Raw genomic sequence first — 16,643 nt, 5'->3', positions numbered from 1 at the left:
ATTTTGATCTGTTTTTAACTTTCAATGGCATATGCTATATATGACATAATTTATTTGTTTTCAAGAACTAGGTGATGGCTAATCCGGTATGGAAACTATTCTCTGATTTTCACCATCGTTAATGGGTTGTGAGGTGGTATGGTGGCTCAGCAGTTCAGATGCTAGGCTTGTAGGCTGGAAAACTGACAGCCTAGGTTTGAGACCCGAGCTCTACATGATGGGATGAGTTCCCAGTCTTGCCCTAGCTCCTGCCCACCTAGCAGTTCGAAAGTATGCAAATGTAAGTAGATAAATACATACCACTTCAGTGGAATGGTAATAGTGCCCCGTGTGCACCTTTGGCATATAGCCATGTTAGCCACATGACCACGGAAATACTTTCAGCTAGCACTGGCTCAATAGCCTTGAAATGGAGATGAGCACCGCTCCCTACAATTGCCAATGGTTGGTGGAGTACAATCCGTAAGGCCTCCTTTACCTTTTTTATTTAATCGGTTGTGGGATGCCTTAATCTTGGTTCTCAGTTGAGCTCTTTCTGGCATGAGTGAACTTCTAGGAGTTAAGGTCTCACCAACATCACCAACATCACTGGATCATGCAAACCCACTACCACAAAAAGATTTTTCATAATATTAATGCTACTGTTATTATTTTTACTACATGTATGACGTTCTACTTCCATAGACTCCGGGGGGCTTACAGTAGTGAATATAACAAGATAAAAGCCAAAATCAATTATAAACAGAAAATCCAACATGCCACCATTGAGAGGTTGTATAATCTTATCTATCTCCAAATACCTTTTTGAATGTTTTGCTTTTATAAGAAAGGCCACTGATAATTGGAAGTAAGTGGTTCCTATAAGAAATATGAGAAGAAAGTTTGACCAAAGTTTTTGAAGATTGTCCTCTGATAGAGCTATTCTCACCTTCTGGTCAAGTTGCCTTCTCTGTGGGAGCGCCTTCCCTCTGGAATGAGCTGCCCCCGGAGCTTCGTATAATCCCCGACCTCCGGTCCTTCCGATGTGCCCTAAAAAGTTGACTTTTCCAGCAAGCCAGCCTGGCCTGAACAAAACAAAATAAATTATTGATCATTGTTAATTTTAATTGAATTTTTTTTAAAAATGCCATTGTTAATTCTAATTGGGTTTGTTTGAGATATTCTATTTAATTCTTTTTAACTTTTGTAATATGTGTTTTTTTTTAACGTTGAGTCCTTGGGAGAAGGGCGGCATATAAATTTAATAAACCAAACCTAATAAACCAAACCAAACCATTTGACCCTACATCTTGTTGGGCCTGCAGGAGAAATTGCAGGAATAAATTGGTCCCTGAAAGGGTTCCACCACAAAACCGCGGACGACAAAATCGCGCTCGACGAAAGCGCGCATTTGACATCATCACAGCGCGACGAAAACATCGCGCTGTGATCGATAAATGTAAAAATAAAGCGAAAACCTTACCCTAACCCCCCCCAAACCTAACCCTAAACCTAACCCTAAACCTAACCCTTAACCTAACCCTAAATCTAACCCTAAACCTAACCCTTAACCTAACGCTAAACGTAACCCTAACGCTCTAAACCTAACCCTAACCCTTAACCTAACCCTAACCCTAACCCTAAACCTAACCCTAACCCTTACCTTTATGTGAATCGGCTTGCTTTAATTTTATTTTTATTTCAATTTTTAATTTTTTTCGTCGCGCTGTGATGACGTCAAATGCGCGCTTTCGTCGAGCGCGATTTTGTCGTCCGCGGTTTTGACGGGTCACGCCCTGAAAGGCATCTGCCGGATGAAGGGCTTCATGTATATACACAAAGGTAGATGATCACTTTCCAAGTGAGGTAGGATTTCAAAATTTTCTACGTAGTGTAATAAGTCCATAGAAGTTAGGATATAATCAATGGCATTAGTTTTGGACCCTGCCATAAATGTAATCTTACCAGGATAGTTGCCAGCCCAAGAGCCGCTGGATATAAAAAAGTTGAGTTTATTCACCATCTTTGCAAGACAAGAGGCCAGCAAAATTTTCTCTCTTGCCTTTAGAGAGTTATGTGAGGGAGGAGCTGGTTCTTATGGGAACCTCCGATGGTGGATTATGATGATATTTCATATATGGTGTATAATCATCTGCTTCCAATCTAGCATTGAAGTCTCCCCCTCCTCCTTCAACAAGACTCCATCTTACAACTCACTAGAAGTCTGCCTTGGAGTTTTCAAACTGCTTTTTTTTAAAAAAACTTCAGACTATCTTAACTCATCATTTTAATTGTTTTCCCTTACACCAGGGGTGTCAAACTCAAGGCCCGGGGATTGGATCCAGGCTGCGGAGTGCTTAAATCTGGCCCGTGGGGCCACTGTGGAAACAGTGAAGGACTGGCCTGCCGTGCCTCTGTATGTGGTCCTCCTGAGCTCTGTCTTTGCTGGCAGAGGGTTGCAGGAGGCCATCGCAGCTGAAAACGAAGCTCGTGAGGGCTGCGGGAAGCACTCCCAAGTTCCGTTTTCACTGACAAAGGGTTGCAGGATTCCATTGCAGCCGAAAACGGAGCTCAGGAGCCTGTTTTCACTGGCAGAGCAGTTGGGCTGCCACGGGGGCCCCCAACATAGCCTAAATCGCATTTTGCCACCTTCTGTACTAGAATATCATGAGAGACAATGTTGAGTATTTGTTGAAATCATTTTGAATGGGAACAAATAAAGATACCAATGAAATTATTTTTTCACTATTCCCAGTAAGGCCATATTTTCTGTATGATCAGAAAACCAATGAAACAGTGAGAATAAATATACTGAATTCTATGGACTAGACGCTGCTACCAGTTAACAAAACATTAGCGCCGCATCAGGAATCTGTTTCCAGCTGCTATTGATTTATTCAGCAACCTTCCTTCTGGGGAAAATACTTCCCAAATAGACCCAAATTATTTTGCCATGAAACATTGATGCGTACAATGTCTCCAGGCTAGAATGTGCCAAGCCCCCTTCCTGTTTAATTGGTGCTACAAATTTTAATTCAATTTCAATACTTAACTGGTCTCTGGGTATCCATTATGACATTGTCACCCACCACTGAAGCACTACTGATGATATGTCGTTTAAAACAGGCATTTTAAAAACCCATGGGATTAGTTGGGTCAGAAATTATGCACTGTGCTTCATTACCATATTATTGGAATTACATGCAGTCTAAACATTGTGTTTTTCCTCATATATATATATAATCACATCACGTTAAAGTTTGATTCTAGGAGACTTGGCTAATTAGTTTTCATCATCTTCATCTTATGTTTACATTGCCTCGTTGCTGCGACATGTCTTATGTCAGCATTTTTCCAAAGAGTTTGTCATATGGAATTAACCCTGCCTTTGCTAGTTGCTTTCAGAGAATTGTGTGTATTTGCTTCAGAGTCAAGTTTCTTTTCCCAACCTCTCATTCTCCAGGTGAGTTTGACCACAGCTTCCATAATTACATGAATCACGTGGCTTTGGAATTATGGACATTATAATCAATGTATCTGGCAGGGTAGATGATTTTAACTAGTCATGTCTATCTATCCTAGGCTACAATGCAAGATTCATTTAATAAAAAGCACTACCACATATATGTGGTATTCAGTTCATAATTCACCTCCAGCAAATGTTCTGGCATGCATATAGTGAGGTAGTGAAATAAAATAATTTGATTTGTATCTATTCTACTATTCCTTTCTTGTCCTCACATCTCTTACATTTGCTTGGGCAAGTGGGAAAACAGTATGGAACATGATGGTCTATACCTGGGATATCAAACTTGATTTCATTGAGGGCCGCATCAGGGTGGTGTTTGACCTGGGGGGCCTGGCCAGGGTGGGCATGGCCAGCTCGACATCACTCCTGTCAGGGGGCACCTGTGGTAGCCAAATGCTAAGGCAGGACTTCCCTCAGACTCTCCCTCACTCTCATTATAATATCCTTCCTCTCTCCCTCCCTTTCTTTTCTTCTTCATTCTCCTTTCTTCTTCCTTCCCCTTTCCTTATTTTTCCTTCCTCGCTCACTTCCCAACTTTCCTTCTTTTTCATTGTCTTTCCCTTTCTCCTTTCCTGTTCCTTCTTGCATGCTCAAATGCAAAAGGGGAAACATTTCTCCTTTTGTTTTGTTTTTAGTTTGTTTTGCTAGCCCACTGCCAGTGAAAACTGAGCTCAGGGGGGTGGGGTGCATGCTATTTTTGCTGGCAGAGGCACTGCAGACCAGTCCTTTGCTATTTCCAGGGCGGTTCTGTGGGCCAGATCTAAGCACCCCATGGGCCATATCCGGCCCATGGGCCTTGCGTTTGACACCACTGATCCAAAGGTTCTCTTGATTCAACAATTTCAGTGATAATATTTTGGTATTATTTACTCACAGCTGATACTTGCACAACCAAGTTTTTGTTTTACAGGCCCTGCTCTAAAGAAAGAATGAAAGAACCGGTTAACAAACCAGGAGGCTAGAACATCACTGAACAACTGGAATATTACACTGTGCAGCAGAACAGATTTGAAAGACTGCCTTTACAGGTGGTCTTTGACTTATGACTGGTTGCTTAGAAATCGCTCAAAGTTACAATGGACACCCCAAATGTTACTTACAACCTGGTTCCGGAATTCTAAAGGCCCACTCGTGGTCACATGACTGCATTTCGGGTGCTTAGCACCAGTCTGCATTTACAGCCGTTTGCAGCATCCTGTGATCACATTTACATTTTTGCCAAAAACTGGTGTTTACTTCACTCCATGGCAAACAGTGCATTCGCTTAATATTGCAGTGCTTGCTTAACAACCTTAAATTCACTTAGCCCGATGTTTTCCTTAACGAGTGCCACAAAAATTGTTGCAAAATCAGGTCGGTAATGACCTCCTTTAAGACTGTCACGACCTACCACCATAATGGGCAGGCTCCTCTTCAGTCCTAAGTCTGGGATTACCTGTACTTTTCCCCATGGTAAGAATGGAATGAAACAGAACGGAACGGAACAGAACAGCGACTTTATTGTCACTTTAAATGCACACTAATCAGCATACATTAAAATGAGATTTTGTTGCATTCAGCTCTCAAAAGATAATCATTATGTGTAGACACCCCTCACACACACAGACGTATATGACCTAGAGAAACATCACAGACTAGTTCAAATGTGTACATATACATGGTGTAAAAAAAGAATCCTGTCAGTTTACAAGACAGATGGCATAAGGAACAAAGCTGTTACGGTTTCTAGTATATAGTCCTGCTATAGATACTTCAAACCTCCTCCCAGAGGGGAGCAACGGAAACAAACCATGAAGTGGGTGTGTGGGAGCTCTAAGCATATAGCGCTTATAAGCAGTATCTTGGATAACAGGCAGAGAGCTAATGTAGTATAGTGTAGTGTTTCTCAACCTTGGGAGCTTTAAGATGTGTGAATTTCAATTGTCAGAATTTCCCAAGGTTGATTAAACACAGTTTATAGGGGTTAAGCTATTAAATTAAGGTTAGAGACCCCCAGTTACCAAAACTACCACGGGATGACTGTGGGCCAATCACTTTCATTCTGGTATATTTTCCAGCTTGTTGTGGCAGGGATAAAATGAAGAGAGAGCCTTACTGAACCAACTTCAATTCCCAAAGAAAGAGTTGGATGTAAATCTAACAGCAACTAAAACAAACAACAATTCATGTATGGAGGAGGCATTAGAATGGGGCAAAATTCATTTAACAAATGTCTTGCTTAGCAACAAAAATTTGGGGCTCAAATGTGGTCGAGAACTACGTGTATCATTTGTACAAAACAGAAAAAAACAGTTCAAGGTTTATTTTGTGCTGACCAGTGAAGCCCATCCAAACCCACATATGTAGAAGAATCATTCTTAAGGTCAAGCTGCTAATATGATAGCATTAAGGGCAAGAGATCAAATATTGCTTCTTTCCAAATACTATTTGTTGAGATGCTGTGAAAATAATCAGAATTACTGATCTAAAGTGTTTTTTTTAAAAAAATCCCAACTGTATTACATGTGTGTGTTATTTACAGTATATTTTCATTGTTGGTTAAATTGCTTGTCAGTTTTCTGACACAGTAATTAGATTATGGTAGATCAGCCTCACTTGATGAGAAGCAAATGTTCAGACTCTGATTGCTTATTTAAGCAAATTAGTTTGGATTGGAAATAAAATGTTGGTGCTGGCTTACACTTTAAAATAACAGTGAGGAAACATGCAAGAAAAACTGTAGTTCTTGCAGTACTACAACAAATACTCAATGGATTTAGGAAATCTTATTGCCAAATTAAGCTTCTCTGGTAATGAATAGCACATCCAGAATGGTTTAAAACCAGATCTTCTTAACAGATTTGGTGGGGTGGAACTAGGCAAATATTTTGTCCATCTGCCAAGTAGCCACATCAAAAATAAATGTATTCATATTTCTATGTACATGCATATACTGTGTTTCCCTGAAAATAAGACAGGGTCTTATTTTCTTTTGACCCCCGAAATACGCGCTTGGCCTTATTTTCAGGGAGTCTTATTATTTTTCAGGTGCGGGAGGCAGCGAGCGTGGTCACCTCATAGCTGCTGCTGTGTTGCAATATTTTCAGGGAGGGCTTATTTTCGGGGGAGGGCTTATTTTAGCGCATGAGCTCAAAAGCCTGTTTGGGCTTATTATCCAGGGAGGTCTTATTTTCAGGAAAACAGGGTATACATATATAGCACTGAGCATGGTGGCGCCCAACAGAACAGTATTGCAGCCAATCTTGAGCTAGAACATGGCAATCCTTCCCAAATCCAATTTTGGCTTGCTCTAGGCAGAAATAGCAATGCCAAGGCCTGTGAGTTTGAAAAGCCAACAAAGAGTGGCTAATAGCAAGGCCATTATCTCAAGGATGATAAACGTGTTATGCCATGATGTCAAAGATTGCCTCTCCTGCCAGAAACCGTTACTTTATTTTAGTGCATAATGGAGACTCATGATGAACATTGCTTGATTTCCCTGTTGCAATGGTGTTGAAATATTTCTTCCTTTCTAAAGGTCTATTTGTGTAATAGAATGTGCGGATGACCTTGGGGAATGAGGGGAAGAGACGCTGCCTAGAAAACAATAAGACAACAGGGGCAGGAGCCCTTAACAGATTAACCGTCAATGGAAGAAACCTAGGAAATATCTGCCATCATGGATCAAGCAGTTAAAAGTGGCAGTAGGAAGTTTCCGTGGCACATCAAAACCATGGTCCACTAAAGCGCGCCCGATTAAAGCACGTACGTGACATCATCATCAGCGCGACAAATACAACCGCGGAGAAAAAAGGGCGCTTTAAAAAGCGCTTTTAAAGCAAGCCGATTCATGTTAAGGTAAGGTTTAGGTTTAGGTTTAGGTTTAGGTTTAGGGTTAGGTTAAGGGTTAGGGTTAGGTTTAGGGTTAGGTTAAGCGTTAGGGTTAGGGTTAGGTTAAGGGTTAGCGTTAGGTTTAGCGTTAGGTTAAGGGTTAGGGTTAGGTTTAGGGTTAGGTTAAGGGTTAGGCTTAGGGTTAGGTTTAGGGTTAGGTTTGGGTTTGGGGGGGTTAGGTTTAGATTTATGCGTTAATTTTAAGTTTTAAGCTCACAGCGTGCTGTTTTCGTCACGCTGTGATGACATCACGTACGCGCTTTCGTCGAGCGCGCTTTAGTCTACCACGGTTTTGTGGTGGAACCGGAAGTTTCTGCTTCCAGACTGGCAAGATTCTGTTAATGAAGCCTTACAATAAAGTGTCTGGTTTACTCAGGAGGACTAACAAGTACAAATTGTAGCAAACCATTCTGATTATTTTCAGATTAATATTTTTATACTGATGCCCAGTCCTTTTTTTGGAGAGAAAAAATTGGAAATAAAAGCACAAGGGAAGATGTGGAACAAATTCCTTTTGAAGAAGCAATGGCATTGCAAATACCCCTGCACTAAACCATTAACCACAATTTACCAGCCATGTTTACATAGTCCCACATTTACAAATACCTGTGTTGATTGAACTACAATCTGGTTTAATGGTTTTGCTGTTTAGTCCAGTGTACTGAACATCATGATGTAAGACTTGATGGAGATCATGGGACACCCCCACACACACATATAATGTAAACATTAGCAGACATAACAAAGCCATATTTAAGGTGGACCCCAGAAAACGCTGGAAGCCATTACAATTGCAGATAAATTGCACAAAACACAGTCCTGGCAGGGAAGGAAATAAGCTACAAGGCGCACAAACTGTGCAAGAATTAGAAACAAGCTTTCTGTTCAAACTGCTGCCTATTACAATTCTAAAAGAAAGAAGTGAGAAAGAAGCAATAACTATCTATAATAAAGGATAAGGCTGTTCTTATCTAAATCAACTACTGTGTATTCCCAACGAAGTATGCAGGAAAAGGTAATGAAATGTTTGAAAACCAACATGATAAATTGCTTGAACACACTATGATCACTGATCGATAAACTTCAAAGCTCTCTTCAGCTGTTGGTTTTATTGCATTTAACAACAGGAAAGTTTTCCTTCTGAACAGCTATAACCTCCCACCATAATTACACTAACTAAATTATTTGATGGGGTCAATTGATTCTAATGATACTATTATTAATTACCACAATAAAAAGCAGACAGTATCTGTATTGGTACTTGTTAGTTAATGATTTTGTATGATCCAGCCTCGCCAAATTTGTTACCAATAACTATGTAATGAATCAAAAAATCAGGTCTTTTTTTAGACACACTACAAGTAGGGGGGGAAAGACAGTTTAACATGTGCAAATTTATGCTTATAAGTATGTCTCTATATGTGTATATATAAACATACATGTGTCCTTGTTTACCAATTACTCTTCAATGATTGTTCACTTATATGTGAATAAGGGGCAGGAACTACCTGTAGATATAGGTATGATTTATATAATTGCCCAATCTCATGGCTACGACTCAGCAACATCTAAAGACTAAAATAAACCAGGAAAAGCAACAATCTACATAATAAATGTTTTGAGGCCACAGATGTCAATAGTCCAAATCAGTCCTCTGCAGATCGATGGTTATTTCACTAAAGGTTATAGACCATAATATACCACACACAGGTGCAGATTAATAAAATAATTTATTTTTACATCCCAATGTAGAGTTTAAAGAATAATAAGCCCCAAATCATCCAGCACTTCCATGCCTAAAGGCAGAGTAGAACCTGGGTTTTTCCACTTCTGATCCAGTATCTTAACTGCTGCACCTTACACCTTACCATACCTACGCTGTCTACATACAAAAATATATACATACAGAGACCCATCTCTTTCCCTCTTTCTCTTTTTCATATCCACCCTACAGTATACAAAATAGACAATTGATGCTATGGGGTTGAAGAAACACTCCAATCACTTAAGGAAAGCCTTTGCTTTTGAATGTAGATTAAATAATGTGCACTCACCAATAAATAATGTAAACATAAAGAATTTTCTTCATTGCTTTGTAGAAATATTAACTCCCAAATACCCTGATTCACATACCAGAGACCCAAACATCTCAAGGTTACTGGAGTGAATGCTGTTTTACATCAGTGTAAAAATCAATACAGCTAATGGTGAAAGGCAAATTAATATCAGGAGAGCCTCACTGTTTCTGGAATAATTATGTTGAAATAATCAGCATTTGCTGCTAGAGAATAACGAAGCAGAACATCTCCTTATGACCCCCACATTCACCAGCTTATCCAAGTAAGCTAATTATTCCCAAATATTTCCTGCTCTATATTCCATTCAACCCAGTAAAGGATCAGTTTCCTTTGAAGCCCGGCAAAGCATATTTCACATCATCTTATGCAAAGCAATGACCTTACTGATTCAAATGCAAAATTCACCGGGACAAAGTGTTCAGTAGAAAGATTTCATTTCCACTGAGGCAGAAAAGTATTTGCCAGTTTCTCATAATGGCTCTGCTATAAACAACCTGGATTCTAATCAGCATGAAGATAGAATGGCAATAAGGTTCTAGTTGAGGTGTTGTCATCTGAAACATTACCTACCCCCCCCGCCCCCCACCATATACATCTATTTCAATAAAATCTTGACTACATTTCAGGAAGAAAGAGAAGGAAATAACTTTCTACTCATTTTAATGTCAAAAATGTGATGCGTTTAGCAGTCTCTACTTTACCTGAGAACTGCAGATGTGCAACCGAGGCACAAAGGTTCCGTCATTTATGTTATTTCCAGGAAAAATGAAAAGTGCTCAATTCTCTGAACTGGAACTGGTCCATCAATTTCTCCCACCTCTTACACTTCCCTTGTTATCATTACTATGGCGTATCCCTTCTGGGATGCCTTTGATTCTTTCTGTCAAAAGTAATTTGTCCCCTTAATGGAAATATATAAAATTTGTATTAGTATTATAAGTTTAAATGAAAGGTCCTCGGGAACATTTTATAGATGACATTTCAAGAAAATGCCCAGATGGAGTATTTTCAAATACCTTGGTTCACAGTATTGTTTAGCCCCCCCCCCCCCCGGCAATTGTCTGGGAGATGCGTGGAAGCCTTTTTAACATATTCTTTGTTTTTAATATTTATTTAGTCAGATAGCAAGAACTACAAGAATTAAGTCAGTAAAACAAGTTTGCAGTTTTTTATAAAAAATTTACGAGATAATCAGGTTTACAAACAAAAGTGCTTTAAACTTTATGAAGGCTTAACAGACCTATTTTTGCCTCATATCCTATTGAAAACAAGGGGGAACATGTAGTGCTACTGAAATTTTTTGGTCAGGGCAATCAATTATTCATACTCCAGCAAATGTTCATTAGTACATAAAATATCTATCTATATACTACTAAAACTCTGTTTGATAGTTTGTAACCTTTATGTGGGGAGAAAACGCTGCATCATAGGACAAAACAAAGGTATCCCAAATGGAGTAACTTACAAAACTCTGAGACCCAGAACTTCTGAGGGAATGATATTTGGAGACTTTTCTGCTTCAGCAGCTATTCAGTACGTGATCCTCCTTTTCAACGTCCACTGACAGCTTCTCATAAGTCAGTAGGAAACCCAGAGGGAACTGATATGATTGCTGACGTTCTGTGTCACCTTCCCATTTGTGGGAAGCTTGCAGAGTGGAGAAATAGTGCACCCTTCACCAGTTCCTCTGTGCTCACATCATGTTGACCACACACACAAACACACTTCTTCACTCAGTCCTCCAGTCAGTAGTGCAATTCAGCCAGTTGCATCTGGTTTGGGCGAACCAATAGCGGTGGTGGCAGGAGGCTCCACCCACCCACCCGGACGTCATCACGTTCTCGTTTTTGACATTCTGCGCATGTGCGGAAGGTCCTGTGCATGCGCGGAGGTAGTGCAAGCGCCCACGTTTGCGAACCGGTAGCCAAGGTAACTTGATTTCACCCCTGCCTTCAGTCCTCCACCTGGCAGCAGCCACTTACCTGCCTGGTGGAAAGAGGAAGGGAAGGAATGGGAGGATGGAGGGAGGAAGGAAGGGATTTTCAATACTCTCTGCCAGTTTCTCACAAGGAAACCCAATGGGGAAGCCAAAAGGAAGTGAGAAGTCATGCCTGCTCTTACTGGATTTTGCCCAGCCACGGTTATACTATTTCTCTGTTTAAATAAGGAAATATTTCTGAAATGTTGTCATTTAGTAGTAACTAAAAATAATGTTCCAATCCAATATATTTACTCAAAAATAAGGACAAACGGTTTAAGTATGTCTTCCTAGTATCTGATTTTAAGATTAGAAATTATATCCACTATTATGGAAGTATTGTTACAGACACATTGATTAGGTTAAGTATTTTCTTGCAGCAGTTTTAATAATTTCAGTAATAGAAACCTAGAATCAGTTGATACCATTTAAATTCTACAAAACAATATAAATAGGCAGAAATCTAGACAATAATCTAGAGGAAATAAAATGACCCATGAAAGGGAAAGGTTAATATTTGACTTTGTGTTGTCCGTTTCCTTCATAAAGTTTAATAAAAAAATTCTGGTGAATAAACCTTTCCTTTCCTCTACCAATAGCTTCTTTCCACCCATAAAAAAACTTGTGGATCAGCACCAGCTGAACCTTCATTATAGGATTCCTTGTAATAAACAAACATTTCATACCAGTATTTAAATCATATTTCTTCTGTATGCAGAAATATTATGGTGGGTGATGATGACAGACTCCACAATACCAAATATCATATATAACCATTTATAGAAAATGATGGACAACTGAATTCTTGACATGGTAATAAAGCTACTAACACTGTCACAAAGACTGACAATGTTTAAAAGATATTTCTTCAACCGACACCAGGATTACAGTTGCCTCACCCTAACCAGAAGACATAAAATGCTTTTCAATATCTCACTGTCATCCTGCTTTTAAACAGTATTAGCTGCCTACTAAGGCAAGAGAACAAAAGGATTGCCAACTATTTCTGGCATTGTCATCCAAGGTTATTTCCCTACTGCTGACACAAATTATTTTTTGTGAAGGTCAAAATATGTAATTTTCAATTCTGGTTAGTTAGTTTTAGCATATTTAAACATCTTAACAAAATTTAAAGCTAAGATATTGAAGCAAATGTTCTGAAAAGCCCAGGTCATTTGTTTGGGTTTGTCTTAGTGTGCTGTGTAAACCCAGCCATTGTGGTTTGTGAGCCATTATTTATGGTTTAGCATGTTATATGAACCTGACCAATAAGATATTCAACAAACCATGTATAAGCAAGCCATAACTTTTTAGTATACCCATGTTCCACAGCTCCTTTATTAGATCTCTTCGAAGATAATCAGCATCCTAAAATATTTGTAAAACCTGAACTCAGTTGTTGAGAGTTCTAGTACTACCACAAAAGATGGTTTTTTTCACTCCATTCCTGGCCAGGAATTAATGGGGTAAAATTGCTCATTAACTATGATAACTTTTTGCAGCATATAGTCTGGAGGCATTTTAAAGATTTATGATGATGATGAAGTGGTTAATCTTTGGTGAGATTCACAGCCTTTGGGGCTGGTTGGTAGCTCAGCAGCTCGAGTCCTAACCATGGACCTAGGAACTGTTAAGGTAACGTCGGAGGATATAAGCTGTTCCAAAAGTAGGGTGGTTTTTTGTAAAATCAGAATGTTCAAGTCTGATAAATTTAAAATTTCCAAATAGCGACGTAGCCCTTTAGGTATTGCTCCAAAGGCTCCAATTACAATCGGGACAACACACGATTTCTTTTTCCACAGTCGCTCAACTTCAATTTGCAACTCCTGGTATTATTATATTTTTTATTATTATTGTCATTGTCGTTGTTGTTGTTGTTGTTATTATTATTATTATTATTATTATTATTATTATTATTATACAATTGTATCACAATGGCCAGTTGTTTTGTCTTTCTTTTAAATAATCAGCCAGTGCATGTTTTTCTTCTTCAACTGTTTGCTTCACTTGTAATAATCCTCTGCCACCTGATTTTCGGGGCAGATATAGTCTATCAGTATCACCACGTGGATGTAAACTGTAGTGCATTGTCATTAGTTTCCTGGTTTTTCGGTCCAAAAGGTTCAAATCAGCTTGTGTCCAGTTAACTATACCAGCTGTGTATCTTATAACTGGTATTGCCCAGGTATTTATGGCCTTGATTGTATTTCCACCATTCAATTTAGATTTCAAAATTTTCCTAACTCTGTTGGTGTACTCTCGCCTGACAATAGTTTTTACTTCTCCATGCTTAATGTTATCCAACTGCAGAATGCCTAAATATTTGTAGGCTTCATTTTCTTTTTAATTAATTGGCCATTGGGCATTTCAATTCCCTCACATGCAGTGATTTTGCCCCTTTTTATGGATACAGTGGCACATTTTTCCATGCCAAACTGCATTGAAATATCGGTGCTGAATAATCGGACTGTGTTTGTCAATGATTGGATTTCTATTTCTGACTTTCCATAGAGTTTCAAATCATCCATATATAGTAAATGCGAAATTTTTTCAGCTTCTTTGGCTGTTTGATAGCCTAATTTCATTTTTTTTAAAATTACTGATAGTGGGATCATTGTGATGATGAAGAGAAGAGGTGAAAGTGAATCACCCTGGAAAATTCCTCGCTTGATATTAACCATTCCGTAGATCTCATTCCCTACCGCCAACTCAGTTCTCCATTGTTTCATCGCCTTTTCAGTAAAGGATGTAATATTTTTGCTAATGCCAGTTGTTTCTAAGCATTTTATGATCCAACTATGTGGCAGTGAGTCAAATGCCTTTTTGTAATCAATCCAGACCATATTATTATTATTATTATTATTATTATTATTATTATTATTTCATAAGCACAAAACATATTTAGAAATGTTAATCTTGAGAAAAGGCATAGTTGACAATGATTTGCTCTGTATTATTGGTTTCACTTCTGTCCTACATAGTATACATAATATCCATATAATAAATTGCAAACTTCTGAATGACCCGGATTATTAGTGTATTACCAGTAGCTAACATTCTTGCAAAATTTTACCCAGCATTGGCAGTGTGATTTTTTGAAATGGTTAATGTGAAGAATTCTTATAATATTATTTTGCTTTGAAAGTTAAAATACTGATGGTTAAGATTCCAGTTAAAAAAACAATATAAACATACTAAACAACATTATTGGGCTGGTGGATATATTTGGGATGTTGGCAATATGCCATAGAGGATATAGGTAATTAAAAAAATTAAATCTAAACAAAGGATAATCCGAGATGCTAACTTCTACCAATCTATGGTTGCATCTGGCATTACTTACAGATGGATGTGACTACTGATTTTTATAAATAAGATTATTTACTCCTGTTATATGCTATTGACACTTTTCTGTATAGACTCAGTTGAATACAGAAATATTATTTTTGGTCCACCAAACAGCCCCCAGAATTTCAAATCCATGATTTGTTAGCTCAGAGATAACCATGTTAGGATGAGGAGGTTCTAGATGCAGTAACTTTAGCTTGTAGGGACAAAACTTTAATATCAAAGCCAAACATATTTTTCTTTCTTTCATATTTTTCTTTCTGTGTCCAATTCTCAGAGATTGCCTGAACTAGTCCCTGGAGTTTTTTTGGCAAGGTGTTATAGAAATACCCCTTGCCTCCTTCCCAGAATTGAGAATGAGTGACTGGCTACGATCACCCAGCTGGCTTCCTCCCTAAGGCAGAAGTAGAACTCACCGTCTCCTGTTTTCTAACCTGATGCTTTAATTATTACACCAAACTGTCTCTCTTGGTTGAATTTACTTCTGAATAAAGAAGTAATACAATGGCTTGAACTCATAGACAAAAATCCTAGGGGAGGGGAGATAAAAACCCAGAAGCACTTATCTACATTTGCTGGGGAAAATTTCAGAGAGCCCCTAGCAAAACAAACTTTCCAATATCAGCATATCACATATTTCCAGCAAAGACGGAAGATGGGCTCTGAATTCACATTGTCAAGCCGGCTACGTAGACGGGGCCGCAGGAAAAATCCCATTGACAGCATTGACTTGCCGCATCGCATGCCGGGAACTGTAGTTCTCTTTCCGCATCGAACTTATAACATTGGAGACATTCGTGGACATGCTTTTCTTTTCTTAATCTAACCGTATTTCTTCGCTTCTTTGGAAAAAGATGTTTAAAATAATTAACAAACTCCCGGCCACTCGTGAAATGTAAAACGCCGTCCGCAAGGCCCGAAACGAATAAGGACGAATTTCTCCATTCCTTGCGCATGCGCCCTCATCCTATGTATAACTATGCGACCGAGAGCCATGACCGACCTCCTGTTCCGTCGACACCGGTTATTTCCGCGCATGCGTGCTCCTTCGGAGGATGCTGAGCTGTCGCCTGTAAGAGACCCACCTACACGGCGGCTTTCCCCTTATTTGAAAGTCCGGCGGCGGCTTCCTCTTCCGTCCCTTCCCGTTTTTGTTGAAGGAGCGCCTGGAAACAAAGCGGCAGCGGTCTGAACCAGAGGAGGGCCTAAGTGACAGGTTAGCCTCGGGCAGGATGAGCCAATGCCGGTTCGCTAAAATCAGTGCCTCGCGGGCCCAGGGTGGCCTCTAGCAGTCCCGCATCGCCCAAGTGGCCCCTGGATGAGCGGGGCCCTAGAGGATGAGGAGGACGCGAGCCACGGCCGTTGGGGTGGGAGGGGGAGGAGGGATAAGGCGGGCGGGGTGGGGGAAGGGGCGGGCGCTTTTTACGGGCAACGCCCGGCAGCCGACCCCTCTGTTTATCTCGGCCGGGTGTCTTTGGGGGTGATTCCTCCGGTCATTCCCGTTGAGTTTTTTCCGAAGAGGCCGCTGGGTGAGGCCTCCTATCTCGCCTCCTTCTGGGAACTCTGTTCACGGCTCTCCTCTCACACTCGCGCGCGCGCGCGCGCACGCGCACACTCACACACACACACAGAGACACGGCGGAAACACTCCTAGTTCTGGAGCGTTTTTTCTGAGGGAAATACAGCTAGTCCTCGACTTACAACAGTTCATGTAAGGACCTTTCAAAGTTGCAACGGCACTGGGGAAAAAGTGACTTATGGCCGTTTTTCACAGTTATAACCTTTGCAGTATCTCAAAGGTGCTTTTTCAGAAAGCAACTGGGCTTTCTTGTTTTTTCTTTGAAGAAGTTTCACTTGTCAT

At 39.8% G+C, this 16,643-nt stretch overlaps 1 protein-coding gene across 4 annotated transcripts in view; it reads left to right on the top strand.

Annotated features, from left to right (window-relative positions):
• The first annotated feature begins 15,803 nt into the window (after positions 1-15,803).
• Positions 15,804-16,643, top strand: part of DYNC1I2 (dynein cytoplasmic 1 intermediate chain 2) — a 39,639-nt gene continuing 38,799 nt past the window's right edge. For 2 of the 4 annotated variants that reach the window (XM_014068210.2, XM_014068207.2), the window contains exon 1: positions 15,804-15,998. The gene's annotated coding sequence lies outside the window, so the exon portion shown is untranslated. The remainder of the gene's footprint in view (positions 15,999-16,643) is intronic. The other 2 variants (XM_014068211.2, XM_014068209.2) reach the window with 1 other exon arrangement.

This window comes from Thamnophis sirtalis, unplaced genomic scaffold (genome assembly GCF_051295495.1).
Source record: "Thamnophis sirtalis isolate CommonGarterSnake01/CBP01778 unplaced genomic scaffold, rThaSir2_p1.2 scaffold_1, whole genome shotgun sequence".
Classification (NCBI taxonomy): Eukaryota; Metazoa; Chordata; class Lepidosauria; order Squamata; family Natricidae; genus Thamnophis; species Thamnophis sirtalis.
The sequence above is the reverse complement of the archived record's forward strand: the minus strand, read 5'-3'. Positions and strand labels throughout refer to the sequence as shown.